A 12,013-nucleotide genomic window follows, 5' to 3' on the forward strand; every position below is an offset into this window, starting at 1 on the left:
CTACTGTGTGGTCCTCCTCACACTACGCGCTCCTCACTCACTCTACTGCAGTGCTCTTCTGTTATCCGTGCAACAAAGGTGATTATGGCCGTATATGTTGTCTATGACATCTTACAAAGCGTATAGTTATAGAATTAGTGGCATGAATATTTTTCTCAGAATTTCCGTCTGTGAGAGAAAGCAGAGAAACTCGATGTGACAAACTCTATTCAAATAACTTCACAGACACAGACTTTTCGTAGAGTAACTGACTCGTTCGCTTCACAAGTAGTGGGGACAGTCTTGATATTTCATGTGCTTTGCCGTCCACAGTGTGGCGTGTTGGTTTTCACTGTTTATCGGGGACTGGCTGGAAAAAAAAAGAAAAAAAATTGTTGAATATTCTCACCATGTAAGATTTAACGACCAGTAGCAAAGTTTCACAACCCTGATTTCCCTTCCTGCGTTTGGCCGGGGAAATTCACACATGCAACCTGGAGAACAACCTGATGTTTGTGTGATGCGTTGCCAGCACGCTTGGCCAGGTGACCAGGTTTGATATATTTGATTATCTCTTGCGTAAACATGGAAGATGTATGAGAGGGAAAGATTCGCAAGACTGGCGAGATATTTAGAAAGCATCGCATTACGGTACGGTAATACACATATCTTGATACTCAATGATCTGGTTTTTATTATACAATGTTGGAAAAAGTTAGTGTGACGGGTATTGTCGATCATGGTTATCACGTGTGACGGGTATTGTCGACCATGATTATCACGTGTGACGGGTATTGTCGACCATGATTATCACGTGTGACGGGTATTGTCGATCATGGTTATCACGTGTGACGGGTATTGTCAACCATGATTATCACGTGTGACGGGTATTGTCGACCATGATTATCACGTGTGACGGGTATTGTCGATCATGGTTATCACGTGTGACGGGTATTGTCGACCATGATTATCACGTGTGACGGGTATTGTCGACCATGGTTATCACGTGTGACGGGTATTGTCAACCATGATTATCACGTGTGACGGGTATTGTCGACCATGGTTATCACGTGTGACGGGTATTGTCAACCATGATTATCACGTGTGACGGGTATTGTCGACAATGATTATCACGTGTGACGGGTATTGTCGACCATGATTATCACGCGTGACGGGTATTGTCGACAATGATTATCACGTGTGACGGGTGTTGTTGATCATGATTATCACGTGTGACGGGTATTGTTGATCATGGTTATCAAGTGTGACGGGTATTGTCGATCATGATTATCACGTGTGACGGGTATTGTCGATCATGATTATCACGTGTGACGGGTATTGTTGATCATGGTTATCACGTGTGACGGGTATTGTTGATCATGGTTATCACGTGTGACGGGTATTGTTGATCATGGTTATCACGTGTGACGGGTATTGTCGACCATGATTATCACGTGTGACGGGTATTGTCGATCATGGTTATCACGTGTGACGGGTATTGTCGATCATGGTTATCACGTGTGACGGGTATTGTTGATCATGGTTATCACGTGTGACGGGTATTGTCGACCATGATTATCACGTGTGACGGGTATTGTTGATCATGGTTATCACGTGTGACAGGTATTGTCGACCATGATTATCACGTGTGACGGGTATTGTCGATCATGATTATCACGTGTGACGGGTATTGTCGACCATGATTATCACGTGTGACGGGTATTGTCGATCATGGTTATCACGTGTGACGGGTATTGTCGATCATGGTTATCACGTGTGACGGGTATTGTCGATCATGGTTATCACGTGTGACGGGTATTGTCGATCATGGTTATCACGTGTGACGAGTATTGTCAACCATGATTATCACGTGTGACGGGTATTGTCGATCATGATTATCACGTGTGACGGGTATTGTCGATCATGGTTATCACGTGTGACGGGTATTGTCGATCATGGTTATCACGTGTGACGGGTATTGTCGATCATGGTTATCACGTGTGACGAGTATTGTCAACCATGATTATCACGTGTGACGGGTATTGTCGATCATGGTTATCACGTGTGACGGGTATTGTTGATCATGGTTATCACGTGTGACGAGTATTGTCAACCATGATTATCACGTGTGACGGGTATTGTCGATCATGATTATCACGTGTGACGGGTATTGTCGATCATGATTATCACGTGTGACGGGTATTGTCGATCATGATTATCACGTGTGACGGCTATTGCTGACCATGAATTATTGCTAATCAAGTGGCCGACGAGTTCATAAGGGTTGTGGACGTCTGGTTTATGGCCACAGACTCACCCTCATGTCTCATATCAATCTTACGGTAGTGACGCATTCACGGACAGCAAAAGGTTGAATGCATGGGTTCGAATCCTGGTTGTGGCGGTCGGTCCACAGTCAATCAAGCTGTTAATCCACCCCTAGGGTTTGGTCGATAATATGGGTACCTGGCTCAGGATAGTGTATATGTATATGTAAATAGTTCATTACAGAAAGACTATATATATATATATATATATATGTATATATATATATATATATATATATATATATATATATATATATATATATATATATATATATATATATATATATATATATATATATATATATTCTATTTATTGTCATTGTTAAACTTTGTCGCTGTCTCCCGCGTTAGCGAGGTAGCGCAAGGAAACAATCTAGGGAATGGCCCAACCCACCCACATGCACATGTATATATATAAACGCCCACACACGCACATATACATACCTATACATTTCAACGTATACATACATATACATACACACACATATACATATATACATATTACATATTCATACTTGCTGCCTTCATCCATAGTACTAGGAAAAGACAACAAAGGCCACATTCGTTCACATTCATTCTCTAGCTGTCATCTGTAATGCACCGAAACCACAGCACCCTTTCCACATCCAGGCCCCACAAAACTTTCCATGGTTTACGCCAGACGTTTCATATGCCCTGGTTCAATCCGTTGACAGCACATCGACCCCGGTATACCACATCGTTCCAATTTACTCTATTCCTTGCACGCCTTTCACTCTCATGTATGTTTAGGCACCGATCGCTGAAAATCGTTTTCACTCCATCCTTTCACCTCAAATTTGGTCTCCCACTTCTCTTCATTCCCTCCACCTCTGACACATACTTCCTCTTTTTCAATCTTTCCTCACTCATTCTCTCCATGTGACCAAATAATTTCAATAGACCCTCTTCTGCTCTCTCAACCATACTCTCTTTTATTACCACACATCTCTCGTACTCTTTCATTACTTACTCGATCAAACCACCTCACACTACATATTCTCCAACACATCCACCTTCCTCCACACAACCCTATCTATAGCCCACGCCTCGCAACCATATAACATTGTTGGAACCACTATTCCTTCAAACGTACCCATCTTTGCTCTCCGAGATAACGTTCTCGCCTTCCAAACATTCTTCAACGCTCCCAGAACCTTCGCCCCCTCCCCCACCCTATGACACACTTCCGCTTCCATGGTTCCATCCGCTGCCAGATCCACTCTCAGATATCTAAAACACTTTACTTCCTCCAGTTTTTCTCCATTCAAACTTACCTCCCAGTTGACTTGATCCTCAACCCTAGTACCTAATAACCTTGCTCTTATTCACATTTACTCTTAACTTTCTTCTTTCACACACTTTACCAAACTCAATCACCAGCTTCTGCAGTTTCTCACATGAATCAGCCGCCAGCGCTGTATCATCAGCGAACAACAACTGACTCACTTCCCAAGCTCTCTCATCCCCAACAGACTACATACTTGCCCCTTTCCAAAACTCTTGCATTCACCTCCCTAACAACCCCATCCATAAACAAATTAAACAACCATGGAGACATCACACACCCCTGCCGCAAACCTACATTCACTGAGAACCAATCACTTTCCTCTCTTCCTACACGTTCACATGCCTTACATCCTCGATAAAAACTTTTCAATGCTTCTAACAGCTTGCCTCCCACACCATATATTCTTAGTACCTTCCACAGAGCATCTCTATCAACTCTATCATATGCCTTCTCCAGATCCATAAATGCGACATACAAATCCATTTGCTTTTCTAAGTATTTCTCACATACATTCTTCAAAGCAAACACCTGATCCACACATCCTCTACCACTTCTGAAACCACACTGCTCTTCCCCAATCTGATGCATTCATTCTGAGCGGGGGCCAGAAACCCTCCCCTCCTTGTATCTTAAGTTTCTAAAATGGAAACAGAAGGAGTCACTCGGGGAGTGCTCATCCTCCTCGTAGGCTCAGATTGGGGTGTCTAAATGTATGTGGATGTAACCAAGATGTGAAAAAAGGAGAGATAGGTAGTATGTTTGAGGAAAGGAACCTGGATGCTTTGGCTCTGAGTGAAACGAAGCTTGAGGGCAAAGGGGAAAGAGTGGTTTAGGAATGTCTTGGGAGTAAAGTCAGGGGTTAGTGAGAGGACAAGAGCAAGGGAAGTAGTAGCACTACTCCTGAAACAGGAGTTGTGGGAGTATGTGATAGAATGTAAGAAAGTAAATTCTCTATTAATATGGGTAAAACTGAAAGTTGATGGAGAGAGATGGGTGATTATTGGTGCATATGCACCTGGGCATGAGAAGAAAGATCTTGAGAGGCAAGTGTTTTGGGAGCAGCTGAATGAGTGTGTTAATGGTTTTGATGCACAAGACCGAGTTATAGTGATGGGTGATTTGAATGCAAAGGTGAGTAATGTGGCAGTTGAGGGAATAATTGGTATACATGGGGTGTTCAGTGTTGTAAATGGAAATGGTGAAGAGCTTGTAGATTTATGTGTTGAGAAAGGACTGGTGATTGGGAATACCTGGTTTAAAAAGCGAGATATACATAAGTATACGTATGTAAGTAGGAGAGATGGCCAGAGAGCGTTATTTGATTACGTGTTAATTGACAAGCGCGCGAAAGAGAGACTTTTAGATGTTAATGTGCTGAGAGGTGCAACTGGAGGGATGTCTGATCATTATCTTGTGGAGGTGAAGGTGAAGATTTGTATGGGTTTTCAGAAAAGAAGAGAGAATGTTGGGGTGAAGAGGGTAGTGAGAGTAGGTGAGCTTGGGAAGGAGACTTCTGTGAGGAAGTACCAGGAGAGACTGAGTACAGAATGGAAAAAGGTGAGAACAAAGGAGGTAAGGGTGTATTTAGGGAAGCAGTGATGGCTTGCGCAAAAGATGCTTGTGGCATGAGAAACGTGGGAGGTGGGTTGATTAGAAAGGGTAGTGAGTGGTGGGATGAAAAAATAAGATTATTAGTGAAAGAGAAGAGAGAGGCATTTGGACGATTTTTGCAGGGAAAAATGCAAATGAGTGGGAGATGTATAAGAGAAAGAGACAGGAGGTCAAGAGAAAGGTGCAAGAGGTGAAAAAGAGGGCAAATAAGAGTTGGGGTGAGAGAGTATCATTAAATTTTAGGGAGAATAAAAAGATGTTTTGGAAGGAGGTAAATAAAGTGCGTAAGACAAGGGAGCAAATGGGAACTTCAGTGAAGGGGGCTAATAGGAAGGTGATAACAAGTAGTGGTAATGTGAGAAGGAGATGGAGTGAGTATTTTGAAGGTTTGTTGAATGTGTTTGATGATAGAGTGGTAGATGTAGGGTGTTTTGGTCGAGGTGGTGTGCAAAGTGAGAGGGTTAGGGAAAATGATTTGGTAAACAGAAAAGAGGTAGTAAAAGCTTTGCGGAAGATGAAAGCCGGCAAGGCAGCGGGTGTGGATGGTATTGCAGTGGAATTTATTAAAAAAGGGGGTGACTGTATTGTTGACTGGTTGGTAAGGTTATTTAATGTATGTATGATTCATGGTGAGGTGCCTGAGGATTGGCGGAATGCGTGCATAGTGCCATTGTACAAAGGCAAAGGGGATAAGAGTGAGTTTTCAAATTACAGAGGTATAAGTTTGTTGAGTATTCCTGGTACATTATATGGGAGGGTATTGATTGAGAGGGCGAAGGCTTGTACAGAGCATCAGATTGGGGAAGAGCAGTGTGGTTTCAAAAGTGGTAGAGGATGTGTGGATCAGGTGTTTGCTTTGAAGAATGTATATGAGAAATACTCAGAAAAGCAAATGGATTTGTATGTAGCATTTATGGATCTGGAGAAGGCATATGATAGAGTTGATAGAGATGCTCTGTGGAAGGTACTAAGAATATATGGTGTGGGAGGCAAGTTGTTAGAAGCAGTGAAAAGTTTTTATCGAGGATGCAAGGCATGTGTACGTGTAGGAAGAGAGGAAAGTGATTGGTTCTCAGTGAATGTAGGTTTGCGGCAGGGGTGTGTGATGTCTCCATAGTTGTTTAATTTGTTTATGGATGGGGTTGTTAGGGAGGTGAATGCAAGAGTTTTGGAAAGAGGGGCAAGTATGAAGTCTGTTGTGGATGAGAGAGCTTGGGAAGTGAGTCAGTTGTTGTTCGCTGATGATACAGCGCTGGTGGCTGATTCATGTGAGAAACTGCAGAAGCTGGTGACTGAGTTTGGTAAAGTGTGTGAAAGAAGAAAGTTAAGAGTAAATGTGAATAAGAGCAAGGTTATTAGGTACAGTAGGGTTGAGGGTCGAGTCAACTGGGAGGTAAGTTTGAATGGAGAAAAACTGGAGGAAGTAAAGTGTTTTAGATATCTGGGAGTGGATCTGGCAGTGGATGGAACCATGGAAGCGGAAGTGAATCATAGGTTGGGGGAGGGGGCGAAAATCCTGGGAGCCTTGAAGAATGTGTGGAAGTCGAGAACATTATCTCGGAAAACAAAAATGGGTATGTTTGAAGGAATAGTGGTTCCAACAATGTTGTATGGTTGCGAGGCGTGGGCTATGGGTAGAGTTGTGCGCAGGAGGGTGGATGTGCTGGAAATGAGATGTTTGAGGACAATATGTGGTGTGAGGTGGTTTGATCTAGTAAGTAATGTAAGGGTAAGAGTGACGTGTGGAAATAAAAAGAGCGTGGTTGAGAGAGCAGAAGAGGGTGTTTTGAAATGGTTTGGGCACATGAGGAGAATGAGTGAGGAAAGATTGACCAAGAGGATATATGTGTCGGAGGTGGAGGGAACGAGGAGAAGTGGGAGACCAAATTGGAGATGGAAAGGTGGAGTGAAAAAGATTTTAAGTGATCTAGGCCTGAACATGCAGGAGGGTGAAAGGCGTGCAAGGAATAGAGTGAATTGGATCGATGTGGTATACCGGGGTCGACGTGCTGTTGGTGGATTGAGTCAGGGCGTGTGAAGCGTCTGGGGTAGACTATGGAAGGCTCTGTGGGGCCTGGATGTGGAAAGGGAGCTGTGGTTTCGGGCATTATTGCATGACAGCTGGGGACTGAGTGTGAACGAATGGGGCCTTTGTTGTCTTTTCCTAGCGCTACCTCGCACACATGAGGGGGGAGGGGGGATGTTATTCCATGTGTGGCGAGGTGGCGATGGGAATGAATAAAGGCAGACAGTGTGAATTGTGTGCATGTGTATGTATATATGTATGTGTCTGTGTGTGTATATATATGTGTACATTGAGATGTATGGGTATGTATATTTGCGTGTGTGGACGTGTATATGTATACATGTGTATGGGGGTATGTTGGGCCTTTTCTTTCGTCTGTTTCCTTGCGCTACCTCGCAAACGCGGGAGACAGCGACAAAGCAAAAAAAGGGAGAAAAAAAAATATATGTATATATATATATATATATATATATATATATATATATATATATATATATATATATATATATATATATATATATATATGAAAGTTTCAGTCTTTATTTTACTAACCTCATCTGAGAGACTAGAGTGAAAAACGACGTGTTGATGACTGTGGTCGCTCATGTTTAACGCAAGCGTTCAAAGCTTGTGAGTAACGGCGCGTTAACTCATGTTTCCTCAACTCAAGGTTCAGCTGTAGTAGAACTTGTGAAGGTGAACCACCTACGTTATAAAGGAAAGGAAGGATGATGGGAAATATGGGAGCTGCACTTAACGAGGTGAAGGTGTAGTAATTAATCTGCCTTTGTTGAACAGTCGTCCTCTCAAGATTAGTCTATGATTTTGCATATCATGGGTCTTCCTGGGTCTTTATGGTCCTCCTGGGTCTTTATGGTCCTCCTGGGTCTTTATGGTCCTCCTGGGTCTTTATGGTCCTCCTGGATCTTTATGGTCCTCCTGGGTCTTTATGGTCCTCCTGGGTCTTTATGGTCCTCCTGGGTCTTTATGGTCCTCCTGGGTCTTTATGGTCCTCCTGGGTCTTTATGGTCCTCCTGGGTCTTTATGGTCCTCCTGGGTCTTTATGGTCCTCCTGGGTCTTTATGGTCCTCCTGGGTCTTTATGGTCCTCCTGGGTCTTTATGGTCCTCCTGGGTCTTTATGGTCCTCCTGGGTCTTTATGGTCCTCCTGGGTCTTTATGGTCCTCCTGGGTCTTTATGGTCCTCCTGGGTCTTTATGGTCCTCCTGGGTCTTTATGGTCCTCCTGGGTCTTTATGGTCCTCCTGGGTCTTTATGGTCCTCCTGGGTCTTTATGGTCCTCCTGGGTCTTTATGGTCCTCCTGGGTCTTTATGGTCCTCCTGGGTCTTTATGGTCCTCCTGGGTCTTTATGGTCCTCCTGGGTCTTTATGGTCCTCCTGGGTCTTTATGGTCCTCCTGGGTCTTTATGGTCCTCCTGGGTCTTTATGGTCCTCCTGGGTCTTTATGGTCCTCCTGGGTCTTTATGGTCCTCCTGGGTCTTTATGGTCCTCCTGGGTCTTTATGGTCCTCCTGGGTCTTTATGGTCCTCCTGGGTCTTTATGGTCCTCCTGGGTCTTTATGGTCCTCCTGGGTCTTTATGGTCCTCCTGGGTCTTTATGGTCCTCCTGGGTCTTTATGGTCCTCCTGGGTCTTTATGGTCCTCCTGGGTCTTTATGGTCCTCCTGGGTCTTTATGGTCCTCCTGGGTCTTTATGGTCCTCCTGGGTCTTTATGGTCCTCCTGGGTCTTTATGGTCCTCCTGGGTCTTTATGGTCCTCCTGGGTCTTTATGGTCCTCCTGGGTCTTTATGGTCTTCCTGGGTCTTTATGGTCCTCCTGGGTCTTTATGGTCCTCCTGGGTCTTTATGGTCCTCCTGGGTCTTTATGGTCCTCCTGGGTCTTTATGGTCCTCCTGGGTCTTTATGGTCCTCCTGGGTCTTTATGGTCCTCCTGGGTCTTTATGGTCCTCCTGGGTCTTTATGGTCCTCCTGGGTCTTTATGGTCTTCCTGGGTCTTTATGGTCCTCCTGGGTCTTTATGGTCCTCCTGGATCTTTATGGTCTTCCTGGGTCTTTATGGTCCTCCTGCGTCTTTATGGTCCTCCTGGGTCTTTATGGTCCTCCTGGGTCTTTATGGTCTTCCTGGGTCTTTATGGTCCTCCTGGGTCTTTATGGTCCTCCTGGGTCTTTATGGTCCTCCTGGGTCTTTATGGTCTTCCTGGGTCTTTATGGTCTTCCTGGGTCTTTATGGTCCTCCTGGGTCTTTATGGTCTTCCTGGATCTTTATGGTCCTCCTGGGTCTTTATGGTCTTCCTGGATCTTTATGGTCTTCCTGGGTCTTTATGGTCTTCCTGGGTCTTTATGGTCCTCCTGGATCTTTATGGTCTTCCTGGATCTTTATGGTCCTCCTGCGTCTTTATGGTCCTCCTGGGTCTTTATGGTCCTCCTGCGTCTTTATGGTCCTCCTGGGTCTTTATGGTCCTCCTGGGTCTTTATGGTCTTCCTGGGTCTTTATGGTCCTCCTGCGTCTTTATGGTCCTCCTGGGTCTTTATGGTCCTCCTGGGTCTTTATGGTCTTCCTGGGTCTTTATGGTCCTCCTGGGTCTTTATGGTACTCCTGGGTCTTTATGGTCCTCCTGGGTCTTTATGGTCCTCCTGGGTCTTTATGGTCCTCCTGGATCTTTATGGTCTTCCTGGATCTTTATGGTCTTCCTGCGTCTTTATGGTCCTCCTGGATCTTTATGGTCCTCCTGGATCTTTATGGTCTTCCTGGGTCTTTATGGTCTTCCTGGGTCTTTATGGTCCTCCTGGGTCTTTATGGTCCTCCTGGGTCTTTATGGTCCTCCTGGGTCTTTATGGTCTTCCTGGATCTTTATGGTCCTCCTGGGTCTTTATGGTCTTCCTGGATCTTTATGGTCTTCCTGCGTCTTTATGGTCCTCCTGGATCTTTATGGTCCTCCTGGGTCTTTATGGTCTTCCTGCGTCTTTATGGTCCTCCTGGGTCTTTATGGTTCTCCTGGGTCTTTATGGTCCTCCTGGGTCTTTATGGTCTTCCTGCGTCTTTATGGTCCTCCTGGATCTTTATGGTCCTCCTGGGTCTTTATGGTCCTCCTGCGTCTTTATGGTCCTCCTGGGTCTTTATGGTCCTCCTGGGTTTTTCATATAGAATTCCTATATTTTGTTGTCTTTACACGCACAACTGGTCTCCTTTACTTCGCGGACTCTGCCTTGGCGTCGAGGTTTGTCTTAAAAAGTTAATTCATGAACCTCATGTTTGAATAGTAGGTTTTGTACCATGTGCCTGAACCAATCATCGCCCCTGGAGGTAATCCGAGGGACGCAGGCTTTTAGATCTCGGCTAAACAGTGTTGAACTAGTGTGGATGATGTTCCCACTGGTGCATCACTTAATAAACTGTTGGTCTCCGCCCGGATGTCAGCATATGTTTGCTTCTTTCTTTATACCACTAAGCTTTGGAACTCTTCCTATGTTTACTTCTTTTCAAAAGCCAGGTCCTCTACTTTCTCCAAACTCCTGGATTAGATCTCCCTCTTTCTTTCTTCACTTTTCAGTATTTTGTCTCTTCTTATTTTCATTGTCGTCGGGTCTCAACATGAGCGTAGCCCACACGTGTTCGTCATGAGAACAAGTCTTACTGAAAAGTTAGATTACATAGGATCTCCAAATTAATGGAATCTAGGTCCATATAGTTACTTTCATTATATAATCCAAGATGCCGTAGGCTTGTGTGTATGTCAGTAACGAGGTGGCGTAACTATTATCCTCCTACACAATCTTATGCCATTTTTCATATATATTCTTTTCGTAAAACTTGTGTTTAGATTTTTGAAATGAATATTTATGTCAAAATAATGCAATGCATTGCTTTAGTGACGGATGTTTTGGGAGGTGACTAACATTGTTCAGTCAGATGTGGTGCAGGCGAGAGTGTTCGTATAAAACAGGGCCACTTTAGCTGTGGCTTTGCCTTTCGTATTTCTATGAACTCTTTTAACTAATTTATTCACACTTTCTCATGGCTGAAAATGTTTTAGGGATGTTAGTGGGGGTACAGTTGAAACTTTGTACCCTGCCTTAGAAGATCGGATCTATATCGGACTTTGTACTCGTGCTGCCGGCCAACTTAACCCCTCGAAATAATATTTCAGATATGCAAATATTACAAGATAAATTGTATCATTCTAGCGGGACCGCCAACCTGAATGTGTAGGGTTATGTATTCTATTTGTTTTATTCGGTAAGTAGACATCCTGCCAGAGACCAGTGAACGAACAGAAGTCAGAGTTCGGTAATCTATCTAAAGTGGTCTTAAAAATATTACCACTGTGCACGAGAGTCGAACCCAAGCTACCGAGATGTACAGGTGTATAGGGTACCGTTGGACAACCGATGGAAGCTGCAGACAGCAGTTCTAGAATGGTTAGCTTGGTCTCATCGGTGGTCCAGTTGTACGCAATTCGCCTCCTGTTTTCAGTAGTCTGGGTTCGACTCTCGGATGCGTAATTGTAGAATTGTTTCAATTGATTTACAAGCGAACACTTCAAGGGATGATATATATCTAAGACAGGGTTTAAATTCGCCTCAGCACATGGTGCTCCTTCTCCAGTAAGGCTTTGGACGTTTTCTATGGAATGGTTTAAGATAATCTATGCTAGATAGTTATTGGATATTTTTAGTAATCTTATTTTTGTTTCTTAGTTTTTTGGTCGCTTTTGTTGTGATCAAGCTTCATTGATTTCTGTGTTA

General features: G+C 44.0%; 1 protein-coding gene across 1 annotated transcript in view; it reads left to right on the forward strand.

Annotated features, from left to right (window-relative positions):
- LOC139755470 (high-affinity choline transporter 1-like) overlaps window positions 1-12,013 on the forward strand; it is a 188,350-nt gene that overhangs the window by 47 nt on the left and 176,290 nt on the right. The window contains exon 1 of the mRNA XM_071673806.1: window positions 1-78. This exon is cut by the window's left edge and continues 47 nt beyond it. The gene's annotated coding sequence lies outside the window, so the exon portion shown is untranslated. The remainder of the gene's footprint in view (window positions 79-12,013) is intronic.

The sequence above is a fragment of the Panulirus ornatus genome, chromosome 19, assembly GCF_036320965.1.
Source record: "Panulirus ornatus isolate Po-2019 chromosome 19, ASM3632096v1, whole genome shotgun sequence".
NCBI classification, from domain to species: Eukaryota; Metazoa; Arthropoda; class Malacostraca; order Decapoda; family Palinuridae; genus Panulirus; species Panulirus ornatus.